A 24437-nucleotide genomic window follows, 5' to 3' on the forward strand; every position below is an offset into this window, starting at 1 on the left:
TCCTTTTGCCACTGGGACCTTCTGTCATCTAGAAGTAATCGGGGCAGAATGCAGCAGTGTTGCTCACAGTGAAACAAAACCATAACATCCCTGATAGTGCCCAACTCACCTCTGCTGTTTCCCATATTCCTTGTCAATGAATGTATGCTATTGACCATTACAAAAAAGTTCTTAGGCCAAGCTGTCTAAAGTACGCGCATATTTAACTTTATGTTAGCTAGCCTTAAGAGCGTGTCTTTAAAGATCAGCTGCTAAATCCACAGCCAGATATCTTAAGTAAGTGGTCTGGTTTTCAGGTTTTTTGTTTTATATGGAAATGTTCAGGTCACTGGAAAGTAAGGTCACTGCTGAGGATTAGCAACTAGAAATCACTGCTGCATGAAAACCAAGAATTCCTTAAACCTGTTTTCCTGTCACTGTTGAGCTTTTAGTCATCTTCTTCCATGTTCAGATTGACCATAGTATACAATTACAGGTATAAACCTGGGTATGTTTAGCCTACTAAGGATTACGCCAATGTCCTGAGCACTCCCAGCCACCCAATGAAGACACACAATTGAAAGTTTAGTTCTTTTATATGTCACTGAGATTGTTAGAAATGAATGCCAGTGTAATAATATCTGCCCAATTGCCACCTGATCTGTTTCAAATTCAAAGCAATAGGCAGGGGCGGTCTATCCTGTTTTGCCGCCTGAGGCAAAACTGGAATCTGCTGCCCCATGCTCTCTCTACTGCTATGCCCCTCCACTTCTGCTGCTGAGAGAGTCAGTATTTCACATTCCGCAAGGCGAAGCCTCTCATTTAGTTCTTTATTGGCAAAGCAGCAGCAGTTAGACTGGTGACTGGGAGTGGCCGCTGAGACCACATAACACCAGTCTTGAAAGACCTACATTGGTTCCCAGTACGTTTCCGAGCACAATTCAAAGTGTTGGTGCTGACCTTGAAAGCCCTAAACAGCCTCGGTCCAGTATACCTGAAGGAGCGTCTCCACCCCTATCGTTCTGCCCGAAGGTCCAGTGCCAAGGGCCTTCTGGCAGTTCCCTCCCTGCGAGAAGTGAGGTTACAGGGAACCAGGCAGAGGGCCTTCTCGGTAGTGGCACCCGCCCTGTGGAATGTCCTCCTACCAGATGTCAAAGAGAAAAACAACTACCAGACTTTTAGAAGACACCTGAAGGCAGCCCTGTTTAGGGAAGCTTTTAATGTTTAACAGACCACTGTATTTTAATACTTTGTTGGAAGCTGCCCAGGGTGGCTGGGGAAACCCTGCCAGATGGGCGGGGTATAAATAATTTTTTATTATTATATTATCACTCGGTTACATGAGCTCCTAAAATTCAACAACCAGCCCTGACAGTAATTGAATCATGTTATTTGGTCGGTCACAGCTTCTGTTTCTGAAAGCAGTGGTGGGGGACCCACAGGCCACTGGCATGATTAGGTCTGGAAGGGGGTTCTAATTTGGCTTCCCAGGCCACTGTCCCCAAAACATGCCCACTTTTCCCCACCTTTAAGTGAAATCAAATGTGCAGCAAGTAAATATGTGCAAAGGAACAATCAGAACCTTAAAGTGCACTTTTGATGGGCCATTGGCAATCAGGCTCCTTCTCAGTACCAATCAGCTGATCAGCGCTAACATGGATCCCCACTCGATGGTTCCATGAGGGAGATCCCCAACAGCGCTGGCAGCTCCAGTCACTGAGAAGCATCGCTCTGGGGTCCATTCACAAGTGGTTTGCATTCAAACTGCTTGCAAACAGACTCTAAAGGTTATGGCTCTCAGTACCCATAAATTGATTGGTGTCAATCAGTGAGCCACTTTCATGTTATCATCTGATGTTGTAATGATGCCAAGTGATGGACAGTTGGTTGGCTCCACCCACCTGTGGGGTGTGTGGGGAGAATTGGGCTTGTTGTTCAAATCTAAATCCCCAGCTCTGACGGAAAGGCTTGCATTATTTTTGTTGTTGTTTTATTAGGAACAGAATAGTCTTATTTAGGTCCTAGGGGTGAGGATGAGCTTGATGAAGAACATGGTTTGCATATTATGTGTAGTGGAAGACTAAAATTTAAACAAATAGTGTCACATTTCTTGTGCTCATGCTGGAACAAAGCCCTAAATGAATTGATGTGTTGGTTGTTTGCAGTGCTCTAGCCTCTCTCAGAACACCTTGATGGTGTAATTTCAGTGTCAGGTGTTCTGTTGTGTTCAAACACCCACCTCAGCATATCTTCAAAGATGTAGATGTTAAAGCAGATGTGAGATTAGAGCTTTTCACTAAAGCAACAACAGGCCCGTGTCACCAGCCATGAATAAGTGTCTGATAGGCAATGCTCTAATCTAAACTGCAGGAGGAATCACTTATCCAAAACCTTTGTTTCTGGGCTGACCCCCACCCCACAAACGACAAATGAATATGGAGTGGAAACCATTAGAAACCTATAGAAACCTAGGTCAGCAGTGGCCAGGTTATTTGGCAAATGTGCTGTAAGTCAGGTCCAAAATGTGAAAGTACACACTGTGGGCTTATTTATGCATCATAGTAAACCAGTCTATGGCTTACCACGACTGAATGTGCCAATTCCTGGAGAGGAGCTTGCACATCCTGTCGTTTAACGAAAGTGCAGAGCAATAGCTATGCTCAGATTTGATTTAGAAAGCTTGGACCGTGACTAAGGTCTCTAGGTCATGAGTAAGGAGCAGAGACCGTAGCTATGATCCTGAATTTGGACAACTTGCTAAACCAATTGTTGGCATAGCTGCCATGCTGCACTGTGCTAAAAGGACCAGGGAGGAGCCAAACAGGTGAAAGCTCTTTTCGGTAAAATGGTACATTTGCATGGTCCCAGGAAACCATAGTTTGGCATACCATGACATGCAATTAATGATCCTCACCTGGATTTTAACTGGTTAAAACTGCTTACTTGAAGTAGGGAGTATACGGACGCTGAGCATTGCTCACATAGATAACATGCTGACATTGAGTATTGATGGAAGACACCTGTTGTTACACAAAACTTGCTGATAGCAGAAGATTGGTTATAACAGAGCAAGAGGGCATGAGTCTAAGACAATGGAAGGCATGGGCCCAAAAGGCGGTAAATCACAGAATGACAAAAAGCAGAAGAGCATAAAAGTAGCACTGGGTGTATGAACAAGCTGGGACCATATGTATCAGGCATAGCCCTAGTAGGCAGGCAGGCACCCAACTGGCCTACTGTAAGAGAGGAATTTGGGAGTACATGGAAGTGTGAGTTTGATTTTGAATTAAGCTGTTATTAGAACAAATATACTAGCTAAATATGGGTCACTGCCTTTTTCTGTACAGTATACGGTCTCTGGTTGGTTTTCATTATAAAGAAACAGCAAGCCTTTGCAGATTAAAAATGCCCCTCCCTGCTTTATCTTTGGAGAGTGGATAGAATCCTTTCCCACCATTTACCATGAAAACCATCAGAAACCTTAGTTGAGACTTCAAGATTTTGTTTCAAAATTTTAGTTCTGATTATTACACATGGATGAGAAGATCCCTTAGCATTATTGGGTGGTTGTCTTTTGAAGTGCACTTTAGTTCCAGCAGTGCTACAAGTAGGAAGTCACAGGGGAAGTGTCCAGCAGAGTAACAGGAGAGCTACCCAGTGTGATTTGGCCTATTTGCAACATATAACTAAGATGAGATGGGTGCTGAAATTCAATAGTGTTTCAACAGCAGCTGGTTTACTTTAGGATGAAGTGATGCTGATCTCCAGGTGGAGTTGCCATTGTATGAATCTTGACTTAATGACAGGATTCTCTTCCCATCTCTCACCTATTACCGTATTTTTCGCCCTATAGGACGCACTTTTTCCCCTCCAAAAATGAAGGGGAAATCTGTGTGCGTCCTATGGGGCGAATGCAGGCTTTTGCTGAAGCTTGGAGAGCGAGAGGGGTCGGTGCGCACCGACCCCTCTCGCTCTCCAGGCTTCAGGAAGCTATCAGCAAGCCTGGGGAGCCCGTGGGAGTTCCCGCAGGGCTCCCTAGGCTGCGGATAGCAGCCTGCTGCACGGAGCGTGGGGAGCGCTGAAGCAGAGCACCCCGCGCTTTGGGCAGCCCTACAAGCTTGGGGGACAGCGGGGAGGCGCAGCGCCGCCATCCCGCTATTCCCCAACCTGGTTTGGATTCCCCGACCTGGGTTTGGGGAGGAAATAAAGGGGGGATTTCCTTTATTTCCCCCCCAAAAAAACTAGCTGCGTCCTATGGGACGAAAAATACGGTAGTTTGTGAGATGTGAGAGGAAAAGACGCTTTTGAGGCCATGCAACCTGGAAACTGGAAACATCTATTGCTCTTTCGCATTCAATAGTTTCTTTGACATTTTTTGCATCTACCCAGCGTTTTTAAAAATATAGTAATATCATTTTTATAGAGGGAAAATGATGTGTGTCTATATGTAGTCAATATTTTTTGATGAACATCTTGGACCCACCCCTTTTTTTTGCTGGTCAATGAAATTCAGAATTAGTCTTCGATGCTCCTATAGTGTATGCAATCAGTTGTTCAACTAAAGAAATACATGGAGGGAGCAGGCTCTACTCCTGTATTTGGGTTCTATACACACAGTACAATAAATTGGTGAAGGTTGGGGAAAGCGTTTCCCTTCTACACACTGATCATACCTAAATTTCTGACATCTGCACAGGACGATGGTGTACCAAAAATATTAAAGTCAAGGCACGAGGCATGACACTTGACAAATGCTGGAATATCATTTATTTAATAAGAAAATACTAAAAATAGTCTCTGTTGCAATCATATGTCATCCATCATAAATCAATGTGATTGTGGTGAAATATTGATTTACTCCAATTAGTGTGTGTAACAGGTCTGTGTGGGATGACAATTTCTGGCTGCTATTTTTGCTTGCTAAATGGCTCCCGTTAAGTTTCTATGGGTTGCTTGTCCCTGGATCTGAAAACCAGCCTCTGTGTTGTGTGCCTTTTCTGTGAGGCACAATGTCCTGAGGAAGAGGGGGACTTGGGATGGGTATCTGCCAGTGCTCTTTAAGTTTTATGAAAATGCATAAACCATGTTTACTAGCATTTCAACTAAGAAAATCAAAGGTGTGCTTTAAAGTATATGCTTCATTAACTGTGTTTGTTTGAATTAAAAGTGTGCGTGAGAGAGAGAGACATCCTGTGGAAAATTTGAAAAAATGTTTTTAGTTAAAAAAAACAATTATTTTTCAACCCAAATTGATGACTGCATCTAGGTGTTTTTTTCTTTTCGAAGTTGTTTTTATTGAGTTTTTTCTTTAACAGGGTGGAAAGACAGATATAGTCTGAAGTACAGATTCTCCAGAGGCTGGGAGGGGAGGGGAGCCTTGTGGGTCACTGAACTCCATCCATGTTATTACCAGGAAGGAAACAAAGATGTGCTCATTGAGCTTGTGACCAAATCATCAGACATTAAGCAATGTGTGTTTTGCAGACTTGCTTTTTTAAACCTTTTCCCATGCTTTGTGGCTTGTGGATTTGTGTAAAAATTATATATTAAAAATAAAACATATTCTGCTTCAATGAATCCAAGTGAGTCATAAAAGAAAAACACAATATAGTATGTAATATCCAGTGTCAGTTTTGCTCATAGTAGACCCACTCAAATCAATGGATGCAAATCCATTTATTTCAAAGGTTCACTTTGAATGTGATTAATACTGTATATCACCCACTTTAAAGGAAAATTAAAATACAGTCAGTTTTGCCACACTGGTTGGGTTACTGGCTCTGCTTTCTTTCACAGTAAACAATCTTACTCCTATGTCATAAAGCAAAATACTTCTATTTTATATCCCAAATTTACAAATCCAAGTTATCTGGATTTTGAAAGGAACACTGAAATAGAAATTTATTCATTTATTTACAACATTTCTATACCACTCATTAATAAAAAAAGTTCTCTGGACATTCCACAAATAAAAGTTAAAACCATGAAGTGTAAAAACAAAAACAAAACAGAACATGGACATAAACTGTTAAATAGCTAGACAGCATAATTAGAATAAATCTGCGGCAGAAAACAACAGTAGCTGCCCCCCGTATGACCTCTGAGTATAACCCCATCAGGTCTTGTGTGTACCATCCACCATGGCAGGAGGTGGGAAGGCACTGGACTTTGCTCCTGTTCTGGACCAATTGGATGAGCTTTACTGGTATGGACTGCTGCATGCCGAGGTCCCCAAGCCACCCCAAATAAAACACAATTGACACAGAATTTTTGTCAAAGGTTTTTGGCATAATTTTGGCCACAACTTTATTAAAATACAAAAAATGTGAGTGGTTGCTTAGGCATTGTTTGCGACTATCTGACCCCGCACAGGGAACAGACTGACCTTCGCACCCCCGCAAAGTCAGAAAGGGAAAACATTTTGGGGAGAGAGACAGAGCTGGGTACCATGCCTCACCTCTCCCCAAATGCTCCCAGGGGCTCTTGCATGGCCCTAGCCCCTTGACAGGGGTTCGGACAAAAGCATGGCGAGCCCCTGGATTCCTTTAATGGAATACCCTTGCAGCAGCAGCATTAGAGGGGCAGGCACAGCCAATCCATACCCCTCCACTAACCAATTCATAAAACCAATGCCTAACTGCAACCTTACAAGTTGTCATGATTTTCTACGCAGTAGGCAAAAACCAAATGGCACCAGCCAATCAGCCAAATGGACAAAATGGACAAATGGACAAAATTCCTACCGGGCCCCTGCCCCAAAAGCAGACGACCCCATGACAGGCATAGCAAGGTCAAGCGAACGACCTGAAAATAGGGAGGGAGGCAGGTGATCCGATGTGAAAAGAGGAAGTTCGACGCTGCATGCAGGGAATATATAGGCTATGGCTGTCAATCACAAAATGGCAACCTATAAATCTCCCCAACAACAAGAAGAGCCCAATCGTAAATGGTGGCCAACACTCTTTCACCCGCCCAGCAACAGTGGGGTGTCTTGTTAGCCCCCACCGCAACATGTGCTCTCCATGAAGGCGAACACACTTTGTTGTATTATGTGGAGATGCATATCTCTGAGGGACTGTTTGTTTGGACCTTGTTTTATGGTCTGTTGTGTGTGATGTGGGAAAGCATGTATTTCTTGGTTGTTGGGCTTCTTATAGTTGAATAGCTGTATCTGGAGGCTCCAGGAAGAAGGCAGTAGAACTTGGTTGGGAAAAAGGATTCTGGCATCATGTTGCTGGTCAAAGGGTCTCATTGATTACCTGTAGCCTGCTAGGCAGAGCTTGTGATTGGTAGGGGGCAAGTAAAGAAAGGGCAGTCAGCCTGGAGGCGCTGAGTTGCTGGCAGGACTCAAGAGATATCAAAGGCTTTTGTGTGCCTGGGAGACAATGGTGGCCAAAAAAATACACTGCTAGGATTGTACTGAAGAAGAACAAATGAGAGTAAGATTCAGCTCTAGGAGAGGATTCCATATAAACATTATTTGTTCTATTGGGGAAAATCATGGTTTTCTGTAACTCTTGCTTATGTATAAACACCATATTTTTGCCTTGGTAAACTTTTCTGCTTCTTAAACTTGTGTGGCCCCAGCTTATAACAAACACCCTCACGCCCAAAAGTCATAAACCTATAATTTTCCCTTTTATCTGATGGCAGCAAGTTCTTTAAAGGGGGAGGGTGAGCTGAACAGAGAGGCACACTTTGTGTTATCTCATTATCCACTACTCATTTATTAATAAAATGTTCATTCTGGCACATTTTGTTCCAATGAACAGAATGCATGCAGAGAACATTTTAAATTTATTTTAAAGTTATTATTAAAATAACAAAAAAATTCTTTCCTCTTAATAGCAAATACTTGGATTACTTTGACTCCATCCCACAAAATCTCTTATTACCTTCTTGATGCTTGGCTTGATGGTCCCCTGCTTATTCTTTTAATAATTGTTAAATGGTTTCCACCGGGTTCTTAATTACTTTCAGTAGTGCAGCAAACATAGCAGAAAAAGTGTATATGACAACAGAATATAGATTCATTTGTCTCTCATTTGCCATTTTCAGATCTAGCTTAAGCTACCAGGCATTCAAACTTTATCATAATTAACAATGAAAACTGATGATTGACTGACTTACTCATTAAAAAATATTGCAAATATAACAAAAAGAAACATCAGCCGTTCAAATGAACAATAAAAACTATCCATCATATATATGTATCTATCTATCTATCGATCGATCGATAGATAGATATAGATATAGATAGATATAGATATATAGATGATATATAGATATATATATATATCCTAATGAGATTGATTACTACAAGATAAAAATTCAAACACAGAAAGGGCAATGGATGATGGATGTTTATCCTTCCATCACTGAAATACCAGTCTTTTTAAACCATAAGGGCTCACAGGATGTAGTGGAAATGTGGAAGACAATTGTATTTCAAGAGTTAGGTGGCTTGTCCCTTTCCCTTTAACATCCAAAGTTTGATTCTTGTGTATCACACACCTGATGGGACTTTATTGGGTTCTTCTGTGTTGCAAGTGCTGGCTGGATGCCGGCTGCAGGTAGTTGGAGACTCTCAGCCACTCGAGTAATGTCAGGTGCACTTGATTACATCAAGGCAGGCTATAAAAGCCATAGGTGGGAGGGGCCCAGGTGAGCTTCTGCCCAGATCAAAGGACCTGATGCTGGGAGACGGACGGTTAGCGTCTTTCTCCTGCTGCTCTGCCTGGGGGCTCCAGGCAGCTGAAGGGGAGACTGGGTAGCCCCTGTTGGGTATGTTTTATGTTATGCTTTGCATGCCTGCTGTTTATTTGTTAATAAAACTGTTTTGGTTCCCCTTCCCCCTCCTCATTCCTTTTGTCCTAATATCCTTGGAAAGAACTGCTGTATTTGGCAGCACACAGGATCCACTTATAATATTCTCAACCTGTTAGTCCTCACACAACATACATATAGTTTAAAAGTGTATGAATATTCACACATATTTTTCCAAAACAAAGTTGAAATGCCTAGTACTTTCTGACCAGGACACCCACACATATGCTTTAAAGAGGCTTAATCATCGTTACATCACCAGCATCTTGAAAGACTGACTTGAGTATTGGAGCTAGCCACTTCCTTACTATAAAGGTACTGTTGAGTCTACCATGCCCAAAACACCATTTCTGCTGAATCAATTCTTCTGAATCAATCTCAATTTTAAATTTAAAGGAAGATTACATATTGATGCAACTTTTCATTTATTGAGCTGAACGGAACATTCTACTTCCCCGTTCTCCCTAAGGTCCTGAATATCTGACTTACAGCATTCCAACATTGATAGACAGCCGTTGTGGGTTTAGGTTTCTGCAAAAATCCAATCATTTCCTCCAGTAATATGGAAAATACCAAGGCACTCAATGCTGGTGGTCTAAAAAGAGACACCAAAATATGCTGTAGCTGAAGATAGTGCCATTCAGCACTAGCAGGTGTCGTACCTGAGCCACAAAATGGAGAATGACAAGAATTATCTATCCAGTCATTTTAATCGATCTTATATATAAATCCCAGGACTGCCTCTCTCTTTTTCCCCAAAATGAATTTTTATTGGTTTATCATTATATATACATATAAACAAATACAAAATATAATACATAAATTACATGTGTCATATCCATTCCATGAATCATACATATAAAACATAGTTGTTTTAAGCTCCACCGAGCCTTAGACTTCCCTCCACTCCTTTGGTAAGTATCAAATAAATTCTGGAATCACATATTTTATCTCCTTTACTTATTAGCCGTTCGCTGTTAGAATTATGCCAATCCCACCAGTGTCGTCAAAGTTCTACAATTAGTTCTTATATACGTCAAATATTTATTCCAGTTGTCATGAAATTTCTGTTCGTCCTGATCCCTTAATCTTCCTGTTGTTTTAGCTAGCTCAGCATAGTTTATCATCTTGACTTGCCAGTCACTTATAGTAGCTATTACCTCCATTTTCCAGTTTTGTGCTAACATGGTTCTTGCGGCCGTTGTGGCATATAGAAATAGATTTTTATCTTCTTTTTTAATTTCTTTGCCAGTCATTCCTAGCAGGAAGGCTTCAGGCTTTTTTGGAAAAGTATATTTCAAAAAAATTTTAAGCTCATTGTAAATCAGTTCCCAAAAGCCTTTCACCTTACTGCATGTCCACCACATATGGTAGAAATCACCTTCTACCTCTTCGCATTTCCAGCATTTCTTACTCTTCAGTCTATAAATCTTAGCTAACTTCACTGGCGTGAGATACCACCTATAAATCATTTTCCAAAGGTTCTCCTTTAATGCCGTACACGCCGTGAACTTCATATTAACATTCCACAATTCATGCCACATTACAAAATCAATATCCATGGCCCATTTGGTCATAGCCTCCTTCACCTCTTCGTCTTTTGTGTACCAATCCAATAAGAGATCATACATCCTAGACAAAGTTTTATTTTTACCTTCTATAACTTCCACATTAAATTTAGATTTTTTATCTTCAAATCCTAATTTCTTTTTTTCTTCTTTTAGCAAGTCGTTTACCTGGTGGTATTGCAGCCACCCTGCAAATAAGTTCTTTACCTCTTCATAGGGTTTAAGTTTTATGCCCTGATCAGTTTTCCTGGTAAGTTCTTCATAAGTGGCTTTCCCCCCCTCCATATTAGTTTTTTTGACAGTCAGCACTTCTATTGGTGAAATCCACCAGGGTGTTTTCTTTTCCAGCAAATCTTTATTTCTTTCCCAAACTTGGAATATTGGTCCTCTAATAATATGATTTAGAAAGCCTCAATGAACTTTCACCTTCTCGTACCACAGGTACAAGTGCCACCCGTACCTGTTATCGAAACCCTCTAAATCCAAAATGTCAGTATTTTCCAGTTTTATCCAATCTTTCACCCACATTAAACACGCCGCTTCATAATATAAACTCAAATCTGGTAATGAGAAACCTCTCTTTTTTATCTACCAATATTTTCATTTTTATTCGCGGTCTTCTTCCCTGCCAAATGTATCTCGCCAAAGCCCTTTGCCACTCTTTGCACTGTTTCAGCCCTTTAATTACTGGAATAGTTTGAAACAAAAATAGCATTCTGGGCAAGACATTCATTTTAATTACCGTATTTTTCGCACGATTGGACGCACCGGACCATAGGACGCACGTAGTTTTCAGGGGGGGAAATCAAGGAAAAAATATGATTCCCCCCCCCAGCTCTGGGAGCAGTGGACAGGCTGCACGCAGCCTGTGCGCTACTCCAAGACCTTCTCCCTGCTTTTGCGGGAGGTGGCAGAATTCCCCCACCTCCCGCAAAAGCCCACAGGAGCCCCGCGTGACTCCTGCGGGCTTTTCGACCAGGAGGGAGAAGGGACTGACTCGGCCAGTCAGTCCCTTCTCCCTCCTTGGGGAAAAGCCCCCAAGAGCCGCTCGCTCTTTAAAGGGTGCGCGGCTCCTGCGGGCTTTTCTAGGAGGTGGGGGAATTCCCCCACCTCCTAGAAAAGCCAGCAGAAGCCACGGAGCCCCTTTAAAGAGCGCCTGGCTTTTGCCTGCTTTTGCGGGAGGTGGGGGAATTCCCCCATCTCCCCCAAAAGCCCACAGGAGGGTTGGAGAGTAGCGGGAAGGCGTCGCACGCCTTCCCGCTGCCCCCCAATCTCTGGGGCTGGCGATGGGGGAAGCGCTTTTTTCCCCACCGCCAGCCTCGAAGCCGGGTTGGAGAGTAGCGGGAAGGCGTTGCGCGCCTTCCTGCTGCCTCCCATCCTCTGGGGCTGGCGATGGGGGAAGCCCTGCTTTCCCCACCGCCAGCCTCAAACCCGGGTTGGAGAGTAGCGGGAAGGCGTTGCACGCCTTCCCGCTGCCCCCCAATCTCTGGGGCTGGCGATGGGGGAAGCGCTGCTTTCCCCACCGCCAGCCTCCAACCCGGGTTGGAGAGTAGCGGGAAGGCATCGCTGCCTTCCCGCTGCCCCCCAATCTCTGGGGCTGGCCATGGGGGAAGCGCTGCTTTCCCCACCGCCAGCCTCCAACCCGGGTTGGAGAGTAGCGGGAAGGCATCGCTGCCTTCCCGCTGCCCCCCAATCTCTGGGGCTGGCCATGGGGGAAGCGCTGCTTTCCCCACCGCCAGCCTCCAACCCGGGTTGGAGAGTAGCGGGAAGGCATCGCTGCCTTCCCGCTGCCCCCCAATCTCTGGGGCTGGCCATGGGGGAAGCGCTGCTTTCCCCACCGCCAGCCTCCAACCCGGGTTGGAGAGTAGCGGGAAGGCGTCGCACGCCTTCCCGCTGCCCCCCAATCTCTGGGGCTGGCGATGGGGGAAGCGCTGCTTTCCCCACCGCCAGCCTCCAACCCGGGTTGGAGAGTAGCGGGAAGGCATCGCTGCCTTCCCGCTGCCCCCCAATCTCTGGGGCTGGCGATGGGGGAAGCGCTGCTTTCCCCACCGCCAGCCTCAAACCCGGGTTGGAGAGTAGCGGGAAGGCGTCGCACGCCTTCCCGCTGCCCCCAATCTCTGGGGCTGGCGATGGGGGAAGCGCTGCTTTCCCCACCGCCAGCCTCCAACCCGGGTTGGAGAGTAGCGGGAAGGCATCGCTGCCTTCCCGCTGCCCCCCAATCTCTGGGGCTGGCGATGGGGGAAGCGCTGCTTTCCCCACCGCCAGCCTCAAACCCGGGTTGGAGAGTAGCGGGAAGGCGTCGCACGCCTTCCCGCTGCCCCCCAATCTCTGGGGCTGGCGATGGGGGAAGCGCTGCTTTCCCCACCGCCAGCCTCGAAGCCGGGTTGGAGAGTAGCGGGAAGGCGTTGCGCGCCTTCCTGCTGCCCCCCATCCTCTGGGGCTGGCGATGGGGGAAGCGCTGCTTTCCCCACCGCCAGCCTCAAAGAGCAGACTCTCCTGGCTTCAGCGGAAGCAACGCAAAGCCTCCGGAGCGCAGGCTTCGGAGGCTTTGCCTTGCTATCGCTGAAGCCAGGGAGCCTGCATTCGCTCCATAGGACGCACACACATTTCCCCTTCATTTTTGGAGGGGAAAAAGTGCGTCCTATAGAGCGAAAAATACGGTACTGATATCCTCCCAAAAAAGAAAGTTTCAGTCTCTCCCAGATTTCCAGATCTTTCTTAATACTCTTCCAAGTACCCTCATAATTATCTTTATATAAGTTTATGTTTTTAGCTGTAATCCACACTCCGAGCTATTTCACCTTCTTTGTTGCCATAATTCCTGTTTTTCGTTCTAATTCTACTATATCTTCTTTGCTTGTATTTTTTATCAACATATTTTGAAATCCAGTTTACCCCATACTTAATCTAGCATAAGTATATTGGTCAAAGTGTAACTGATGGGACATAATAAACTTGTTTGAAGTTTTATTTTACAATCAGGAAGTATACAATTTTTTTGGGGGGGGGATGCACATTTCTGCTATCCCCAGGCCTGGAAAAGACAATATAGTCATGCAAATTTATAGATGCCAAGTTATTAATAGCAATATTTGCTAATAGATTTAAGGCTGTGATAGCAACCCAAGTTATGTACACTATATGCACACTTTAAATCACATTCAAAGCACATGCTTTCCTCAAATAGTAATTATGGGAAATGCAATTTGTTAAGGGTTGCTGGGAATTTTAACTCTGTAGAGGGTAAACTACAGTGCCCAGAATTCTTTGAGGGATCAGGTGGGCTTCATTCATTGAAGGCAGGGAGCAAAAAATTTAAGATTGTGTTCAAATGGCAAAAGAACATACTGCTGCAATTATTGCTTTTGAGACTGACAAAAATGTTTGACAAAATATATTGTTAGGTTGTTTCTTTTTATTTGGGAAAGATGGGTTTTTTAAAAGAAATTTATTAATTGGATTAGAATAGTTTGTCCTCAATTATGGGTAATTAAAATTAAATTATTTTTGGTTTGAAGTGAGATGTGAGGTAGGATTTTCTTCTTTCTCTTTTGATATTTGATTTATATTTGGAACCACTGGCACGGTTAGGCAGAATAGGGAGATTCATGGGGGGTTTTTTACACAAATAAATGGAATTTAAAATAGCTGTACATTGCAAATTTATTAGTAGTTCTGAATCATCCACACCAGAACTAATAAAATTGATAAATAATGTTGCAATTTCTGGCTATACAATTGGTTAAAATCTGAATTAATACTAGTGGGCACTATTAAGTCATCTAGTTTATATGCTAAACATCTAGTTTATATGATTACATTCACAAGTGATAAGCATGATTTTGAATATATGCGGTGGAGCTATTCAAATGTGTTACAATTTGCATTATTTGCTTTTGGAAATGATGTGTGTGTATAAACACAGAGAGAAAGAGAGATGAAAAACAACAATGCACCTGGGATCTGAAAACCTGTACAACTTTTTGGGAACACCAAATTACTTTGATAGTGCTTAGGGTTTAGTTGTTGCTCACAATATATATCAATCCAGAGGTTAGAACTAATTATTGAGATGCCCTCCCTGCTCTTCCTAGAAGAAATTCAGTTCCATTTTCCACTGCATTCAGTATGTTTTCTAAGGATGCCCACTCTGCTGCTTAGCCTACCAAGTGTTTAAACATAGATAAACAGAGACCTGTAGTTTGCTAAATTGCTATTTAACCTTCATAAATATAAATAGAAAAGTTATGCTTATCTTATCTTGCAATGTGTTGTCCAAAATATTGTCTATTATTGTCCTGCATCTTCAAAAAATGCTAACCTTCCAGCTTCCAGACAGATAATTTTGTTACATTATATATATATGCCTGTATTTTCATTGGTCTGTTAAAATGAATATTGAAGCTGATTCAGCAAATTATGCTGCATTCGCTTTAGTGGTACTTTTTGTGCCTGATTTCATTACCCAATAGAAATATTTTCCCGCTATATAATTTATTTGAAGACCTTCATAAATATTGCACTTACGCCTGATGTCAAGGAAAGAAAATGGAGAGGAACATTCTGCTTCACCAATGAAAAGTAGCTAAGAGGAAATGCCTGTTTTTAATTGGTTCACATGAATGCCTTCTCTACTCCTAATGATTTACCATTGCTTCAAGGAGGGTGGATGGAGAAAAGATTTATAATTAAATTGGCTGGCTGTCTTTATGTCTTCACTGTACAGATGAAGGATGAAAATGCATTTTAATAAAGCATCTCTAGATTCTGGTTACCACTGATAACTCTATGAAAACACCAGATAGCACTAAATAAGGTGTCATTAAAATACACCAGCCAGGTGGCAACCCTCCATCTCAAGAGGAAAATCTAAACTGAATATGGGGTTTTCATACAGACTTAATGATCAACCTAGAAAAATTATCTTTTTGTTGAAGTTACTGAGTCAATGACTCAGACATAGCTAAATTCATTTATTTGCATTAATATTTTCCCCACTTACAGTAATACAACATAAGATACAAAAGAGATTTAACATAGTTTTAAACATTTGTTCTAAACAGATAGATTCATATTATTCCAAGATTATTTCCACCTCTGCATGAATATTTGTGAAACTATAAATTTGTTCTCAATTTCTGCAGATCGTAAACAAATCCTCATCAATGTATTTTAAAGTTGCCAGACTTTTTTTCCCATAATTAATACAAGCTGCTTTATATGGCTTACTTCCATTTGAAGTAGTGAATTGATTGTAGGGTTCTCATAAAGTGGGGGGGGGGCAGAGAAAGCAGCTCAACCATTATTGTATTCGGTCTTAAAGCCACAGTGACATGTAAGTCAGCTTTTCTTGCAAATTGTGCAGAGTTTTGTAAGAACGATATGACAGATAAGGGAGGGTTTTCTCTCTGCAAGGCAAACTTGTGTGTAGATGTTAATATAGCTCTGTGGTTGAGGTGTTTTGGAATGAAAAATAGATGTAAAATTCATGGGAGGCAATTAATTTCATCTCCTCAAGTATGTTATGAAGCACTCTCCCCTTCTCCGACTATCATAACATTTTATAGTATAATATTAAGCAGTATTATCTATTGGGGGGTATCTCAAAATGAACCTAGGACTTTTGAAATAATTAAGTTTCAGTTACTTTAACAACTTAATGGCGGACAGGGATCCACAGTGATGTTTTCCAGTGATGAGATAAGGGCTTTGTGGGCTCATGAGCACAGATGGAATATTGAGAGGGCGCATCTCCCCATCCTCTGTTCCTTTTCTTCTCTTCTCAGATCACTTCCCCCACCAGTCAGATAGTGTGTGTACAGCCTCGCACACTGCTTTCCCATGGAGTCAGGGTAAAAGCTGGATCCGTAGAATTAAAAACCGATCTTCTTGAACCACCGTCAAATTAAAGTCTACTACATTGGCAGATTGCACAGGGTTGCTTTCGTTTGTCCCTACGATGTGTATTGAAGTTCTCACCCTGGCCACCAGGGGGGATTGTGTATATAGTTTTCACTCAGGTCCATGTAAGTTAATTTAGGTGTGAAACCCTGGGCTGTTGTTGTTACAATGTTGACAGCCGGCTGCCTATAAAAGCAGACTGGCTGAGCTGTTTGCTGTTCAGTTCAGTTCCAGCTTACTTATAAAGAACTACTTGGAGAAATCTCTGTGTCGTCTGCTATGTCCACCCACTACTTAATACCCATGATGTGTATTTTTGTGAGTTGGTGGTACTTGGGGTGCAACATATGGAAAACCCTTAACAGTCTCAAGGGAATCTGTTTTTACTAGATCTGGCTTGTATGTTGTCTGGCCTGCCTTTTCTTTCTCGCACAAGCGTGTGTCTTTGACGCCTGCTGGACTCCACTTTTTCCACCCCCGCTCACACTATTTTCCTTGCCCTAGTCTTCCACAAAGCTCCCTTTCACTCCTGCCCTATTTAGCTGCTCAGGTAGCAGTCTGAACCTTGAAAAGCACACAAAGCTGCAGGAGAAAGTAGGGAGGTGCCTTGCTCTTCCTGCTTCCTGTTTTACGCCTAGGTCTGTCAAGAAGAAAAAGTCCAACCACTTGGCCACTTCGGGATGAAGCAGGCAGTAAGTAAGGGAAGAGGCTGAGGGGCTTCGTGGACTCCAGGTGAAGTTCTTAAGGACGCCACTGCACCCATGGATGCCACATGGCTAACCTCAGGAATAAGCCATACCTGTTGGTTGATTTGTTTCAACAGTTAATAAAGCTTGTAAAGGCAAAACACCATGTATGCATGATGACCCTGTACAGTGAACCAAATTAGCGTAAGGAGAAATACATTGTGACTTTTTCTCAGTAGAAAGTACAGCATCTGCTCCTTCCTTTACAGCAAAGAGAGTCTAGTTACCCCCATGGACATTTTACTTTAGACGGGCAGTGGATGGTAGGAGCGAATAGTCTATGTGGCAGCCATTTTGTGTGTAGATTAACTACACCAGTGCATACAGAAATTGCAAGGACAGGAGTTGCAGAGTGACAATTAATATCAGGGCTTTTTTCAGTTCCGGCACCTCTTGGTTGGGCTCCATTGCCGTTATAAGAGAACAAGTTCATGGTGAGTTCTGGCACCTCTTTTTTCTAGAAAAATAGCACTGATTAATATGATTGTGATTATTTGTTAGATTTCTTATCGACCTTCACTGTAAAGTCCCAGAGAGAATTGCAGCCGTGTAGAAATGCAACATTAAAATCAGTCAAAACAATTTTAAATCAAAATAATGGAGTGGGTTCTAAAAACATGTTTCAGGTATGAAATGTCAGGGGAAAGAGATGTGGCTTAAGCATATGACAAAAGCTACACTATTATGGTGCCAGACACATCTCTGTGGGGAGAGAATGACACAGTTCAGGGCTGCCTTAGAGAATGTTCACCCCGCCATAAAAAAAACTTTCCGAAGGTGATAAAAGTACCAAGAACCCCGCCCCCAAGTAGGGTATGTAGGGATGACTATTTGGGATTTATATCAGTGACAGTATTTATTGTCGCTAGTATATAGAAACTGCACAGAACAATAACAAAAAAAGAAATATTCATAGAAGTCTTAAGTTGGTGCAATTCTCCCAATAAAGTTATACCAAATGAGAGGCAGGCAGGACAGTTGCTACAGCAGTTGTCTTACTGTGTCCTGTCTAGTCTTTTCTTTCACTGCAAAATATGAAAAAAAATACTATTTAAAAGTCATTTCACAATTATTTTCATTAGTGCCTGTGCTTTATAGCACAATGAATTATAATGTAAAAACCTACTGATCTGCCTTAATAGTTTCAGTTAGAAGGTACGCATATAGTTTGGGTCTAAAACAGAGTGTATTAATTTGGAGGAAGATATTGCTCTTTTAGGACAGTTTGGGTATAAACCACATTTATGAATTTGGGCTTGTTAGCTTTTAGCATTATGTGCTTCTAACTGTATTATACTAAGGATTACACCTTGGAATACAAGCAAATTATGTTTGTCCTGATAGGGATCAGAAGCAAATCAGGTTAACTCTTTCTGGCTTGGAACCACTTCGGAAGTTCATCCCCTCTTGCAGAGGCTTATCGCTTTAACAGCAGCAACAAAACTCTGCTAGCAGGTGTGTTATCTGAATAGCAGACCTGACATTGTGGTTTTATTCTTAAATGCAGCGTATTTTAAAATAGTTATAAGAAATATTCAGAATCATTACTACAGCTTTCCTCATGATCCCCAAGGAACATATCACAGATCCAAAACAAAATTGCTTGTTAAAGCTTATGCTATGTATCCATAGCTCAATCAATATTTTAAATACGAATCCGGAATGGGCATTGAGTCAGTCCAAAGATGACATTCTACAGGCTAAATTGTATTATGTCTATGAACAATGGGGATGGGCTTGCACACTGGATTCCTGGCATCAGCTGCCCTCTGGAGCAAATTGGAATTGGACTCAGAACTGTCCAGGGCCCCATGGGATGGATACAGTGGGAGGCCTTCTGACAATTTCCCTCCTTCCCTTTCAGCCCCTGGCATAGCCTTCTATACTTTTTTCAATGTGGGATCCCCCTGCTGAATCGAAAGCCTTCCACGGATGGCCTTCCATTCACAAAATGCAAATTCTAGATCCAGTAGCACTTACACCTAAGTAAACACAGAAAGGATTTACTTTAAACTAAATTGCATGAATATTGTGATAGGCCTTAAGTTTTTGCAAGCTTCAACTTTGTCTGCCACCTCCTCTATTAAAATAAAAATACGATATAAAAACAACACAAATATATAAAAACAAACACCATCTATGTATTGTGTGTTGTTTATTGGCATTCAGTCTTGATTATAACCCTATGAAATTGGCAGCTTGCAAGAAAACAAATCTCTTTATGCATATTCTTGTTAGTCAGGCCAGTGCTTAGGTTGCTAATGAATGAAATGACTTAGTCTTAATCATGCACAAATCAAACTGTGATGTATAGTATTATAGACTGTCCTACCTATGAAAGGATAGGTTTTGCTGCACTTTGCCACTCACATTCTGGGTTAATAGTCCTGTGGTCTTGTGTCAGACCATTTTAACCAGCATGATTAGCAATCATTGCAATTTGCAAGGAGTCCACCTAATGATACTGCATTATCTCATTGTGAGAAACCTGTTAACACAGGACACCACTTCACATCTATAATGCAAATCATGAATTGGTTGGTGCTTTCTTCATGGTAAGATGAAAAGGGCATTTTCAGCCAGCACTTTAAGTATTTATTCTCTCTCTCTCTCTCTCTCTTTTCATTTATCACATCTTTAAGAAAGATTACTTAGAATAGAGTGTATGGTCTGGTTGAAAATGGTCAGCTTTCTTTGTATTTTTCACCTATATTGATACCTATATTCATGCATACAGATAGGGCAGGTAACACTCAAAGACCTTCTCTTATCATACTTAAACATGCCCCAGTTTAACGTATTTCATACCAATATTTCTTCACAAACATCTCATTCAGCTTCCTAGTGCTTCGTTCCAAAATATATGCTTGCATTAATCCCTACCACCAAATTGTTTAAAATAGCTTTATCCTGCGTAGTGCCCCACAGCCTCATTCACTGCAGTCATCCTTTCACAGGGGTCGCGGTCTCTTCTTTGTATTCTCATTGTGTTCCTTTGTCCAGGATAGCACTTGATTTGAAGTGCTGCAGACAAAGGCAGAGATATGACTGCAGTACTGATTTTAATGTAACCATTTCACACGTCTACTCTCTGCCTCCTCCTTTAGACACTATAGGTTCTGAGAAGCACTAGCGATGTGACATTTTCCTAATTAATGCAAAGTCTTTTGACCCTCACTATTTAGATGTTACTGTCTCATAATAGTGCAGAGATGAAGATGGTATGGGGAAAATTCTTTTTCATGAATCAAGTGTCTTCTAAGATAAACTATGCATAGAGTTCAAGTGCAGAACCCAGGTATGTCAAGTACTTCCTTAAATGGGTGATATTTAGTCCATTGAAGTGACTATTATCACATAGAATTTCATGGTCTTTGACATAACCTTGCATTTAGCACATGAATGACTATTGTATCCTTAGTCTTATATTCTGTCATAATTCTGAGGGCCTTCAGTATGGTAGTAAGGATGTTTCGCTCATTATTTCTCTCCTGGGATTGTTCTCTTCATTTTCCTTTTATCCCTTTCCCTTTACTCTTCATACAATAGAAACTGATGAAGACACCGACATTTGTGAGCCCTTGTAAAACAGGCTTTGACCAGGGCTAGCTGTGTGCTGCTGTGCTTAATTGAAAATCGTTTGTTGTTAGCTTTTTCTCCTCTCTTCTTTCTTCTGGAGAGGCTGTCAAGCCTATTTGTGATGTGCAAGATTATTAAATAAGGTGAGACACGGTCACATAATAGTAATGGGAAGCAAGTTGGCTGCCAAAAGGGTTTAACGTTTGTTTGCTGAAAAGGACCAGCTTTTTTTAAATCTTACCTTGTTTGAAGATGAAAATTGTTCAGTACTTGTTGATTACATTCATTTTGGAAACCATGTTAATAAATACTTTTTAAATGCTAACAATGTTAATATTGATGATTCAGAATAGCAATAATCACCATGTGCTTGAAGCATACCGGTACATTACTGGAGTGGTGAAGAAGCTATTCCTCTTTGAATAGTCCCACACCACTCCAATTGTATCCATAAAGGCAATCTTAATGGTTCTGCTAGATGGTTCTTCCAAGTAATGCCTCTCCCTAGAGGCCAGACAACACTGAACCACATAATTTTGCTGAATGCATTATTGCATCTTGTCAATGTCTTCAGAGGTTTTAGATCAACGGGGAAATGAACCTCAACAGAACTCTGGCAATACTTGACTTGGATCATGTCCAGGTCTTGATTCAGTCCAGGGAGAGTTGCAGGTAACAGGTTGAATCTGATGTTGGCCAAGAAAGACTAGTGTTATTTATATAACAATTTTCGCTGAAACATGATCCCCTGAACTCATCTCAATGTTTCACTAAAATGTTTTTTTAAAAAATGGCTAGGCTGTTGACTACTCATTCAGACTTGAAACACAGTCCCAAGCAATTTACTTGGCAGTAATTTTAAGTGAGCGAGTTTATTGGTGATTTCTCACAGGTAAGGGAGTATATTTATTATTTATATTTTCTTTCATTCAATTTACATCCTGTCCTTCTTCCCAAAGGAGTCCAGGACAGCAAAAACATCAATAATAAAAACATGTTTTAAAGCATGCTTTAAAATGTTTAAAACATTCTCTTAGCCGGTGATTTCATGGTTGCTAGGAACAGTGTCTTTCAAATGCCTGGGTAAACCTAGAGTTAATAGCATTTCAGCATAAAATATTATGCCTACCTACCTGGGAGTAAGCCCCATTAAACTCAGTGAAACTTCTGAGTAGACATGTATTATATTTCACTGTTAGTGATGAAGAGTTGAGCTGATGGAAGATTTTGCATAAAACACAGGGCTGCAGAATGGAATGTTCAGAATGACTGAAGTGAAGAATCGTGGAAGTATAATTGGTGCTTCTCCTTCATCCAGCTGCCTTAGGGACTCTGCTCTGGATTTGTGTAGGGTTTACAGCCTTTTCTTTTCCCAAAGACATTCCTCAAGGCAGTGAAGGTTTAGGACCAGAGTTTTCCTTCTCCTAGATGGGCTACCTTCCCATGTTGATGAGCCCCACCTGCCACTCACTTCCCTGTACAGCATGTGCAGAACCGCTTTCTTGGTCATTTGACCCACTGTTGGTCTTGTCTGCTCAATCCACTGGAGCTTGTCTTTGCATGCTGACAGCTTATGGGAGCCACAGGTGAGAGCTGAGGGCAGGGTGGGGACCAAAGGTGGACAAACTGCCCCAGAAGGAGCACAGCGTGCCCCACTCAGCATTACTACCCCTCCTCAACACCCCATATAAGAAAATAGCAGAACGCTAGTTGACTATGACAATTACAAAAAACTATTGCAAAGCAGACTCACTTCCTTTCCTAAAATCGTTCTGGAAATGCGTGTCTTTGGCTTTTCATTCCTCAAGATAGTCTCTTGAGTTTTACCTGGGTTTTGTTCAACATGCTTTAGCATTTAAAGGTGACTCAACTGGCTTCCCTGTCAAGACTGAAACATCAGGGTTCTACAGTTCCTTCACTCCAGGTTCCATCTAAGGCAGGGGTGCCCAAACTTTTTTCAAAGAGAGCCAGATTTCATTAAGTGAATATGCGTGAGGGCCGACCAAAGTGGTTGAGTTGTTGACCTTTTTTTTAGGATTGAAGTTGTTGAGCTTTTTTAAAGATTGAAGTTGTTGAGCATTCTTTAGGATTTTACCCTAGGAGATAGACTGCCACAGGGGCCGGATTAGGCCTCCAAAGCGGACTTTGGACATGCCTGACCTAAGGAGATATTAACACACAAGATTCTGTACAACAATTACACTTAGGAAAGTGATATAGATTGATGACATTATTGAAAGCCGTTTTGTATTTCAGTATATTGAACAATATGCTGCTGGCCTCCTCAGATTTCAGTATTGCATGCCCCCTTTCCATTTCAATGGTTTTTCAACCATTTGCAGGGATCAAATATACTACCATCACATAAAGTTTTTTTAAAAAAATCCTGTGGAATATTGATGAAAATCATGCAAGGGCTATAAAAATCTGCCTTTTTGTCAAATTGCCTGGGTGCATAAAATACTAGCTCAGACTCTAGTAAAAATTTCAAAGGTTGTGCAGATCATTAGTTGGTGTTTAGTTATTGCTGTGTTGAAAATACATTTTTACCATACAGGCTAATGAGATGTGACACACTTTCTATCAGGAATGCAAGTTTGCAGTAGCCTGATTGCCAAAAATCATTTAATTATGTCCAGCACCTATGAAAGAGAAAACAATCTCCTCCCTATAAAAGGCAGAGTAAAGGAACAACATCAGAAACTTAATAGACTGAGCGGCTGAGGTAATGAATGCCTGTAGGTGGCTTGGTATGCATTCATGGCCTCAGCCCGTAAATGGTTTCCAATGAATGGAGGAGCTTTTTGCTAAACTGTGCAGCTGACCTCTGCAGCTCCTAACAAATAGTGTGTAGCTCTCAGGATTGAATTTTTCTTTTCCACAAATTGTAATGGGAATACATTTTCTTAATGACTTATGTAGTGCAGTGCCCTGCATTCTTACTCAGATATGTAAGTCCCACTCTGTTCAATTGAGCTTACCTCCCATCCCTACTCAAGTTTGTTTAGAACTGCAGATATAAAGGTAGATTTTCTGCTAAGGAGACCAAAGGAGAAAGAGAACGGGGGAGGAAAAAATGAAAAAGGAGTAGGTAGGAATGGAAGCATTGTAAGGCACAGAAAAGTGATGATAGTGCAAAACTGTTTTTAACCCTGCATTAAAGATAAACTGATCCCTGGAGAGTTGGGGTGCCATCACAGATAAGACCCTGCCTTAAGTTATACACCAAAGGTTGGGGAGCAGGTGGCACTGTTGTCTAAACCACTGAGCCTCTTGGGCTTGCTGATCAGAAGGTCGGTGGTTCGAATCCCCACGACAGGGTGAGCTCCCGTTGCTCTGTCCTAGCTTCTGCCAACCTAGCAGTTCAAAAGCACGCCAGTGCAAGTAGATAAATAGGTACCACTGAAGTGGGAAGGTAAATGGTGTTTCTGTGCACTCTGGCTTCCATCATGATGTTCTGCTGTTCCAGAAGCAGTTTAGTCATGCTGGCCACATGACACAGAAAACTGTCTGTGGACAAACACTGGCTCCCTCAGGCTGAAGCAAGATTAGCACCACAACCCCATAGTCACCTTTGACTGGACTTAACTGTCCAGGGATCCTTTATCTTTACCTTACACCAAAGGTAGTACAACTTGACAAAGAACCTTTGATGCAAATCATAGTAATTGGACAGGCTTGTGTAGAAAAAGAAAAAGGAAGTTAAAAATGGGAAATGCAAGAAACTAGAATGAAGACAGACAGACATAGGAGATTGAAGTCAAGGAGGAAGCAAGGAATGTTAACAGTGGTTATTAGAGAAAAAAGGGAGGAGGAGGAGAGCTGGTTCTAATACTGT

The 24437-nt window shown here is 41.9% G+C and overlaps 1 protein-coding gene across 26 annotated transcripts in view; it reads left to right on the forward strand.

The window, feature by feature from the left end:
- The window catches only part of MAGI2 (membrane associated guanylate kinase, WW and PDZ domain containing 2), a 616514-nt gene that overhangs the window by 265196 nt on the left and 326881 nt on the right, over window positions 1-24437 (forward strand). The gene's annotated exons all lie outside the window — the stretch shown is intronic.

This window comes from Podarcis raffonei, chromosome 10 (genome assembly GCF_027172205.1).
Source record: "Podarcis raffonei isolate rPodRaf1 chromosome 10, rPodRaf1.pri, whole genome shotgun sequence".
NCBI lineage: Eukaryota > Metazoa > Chordata > Lepidosauria > Squamata > Lacertidae > Podarcis > Podarcis raffonei.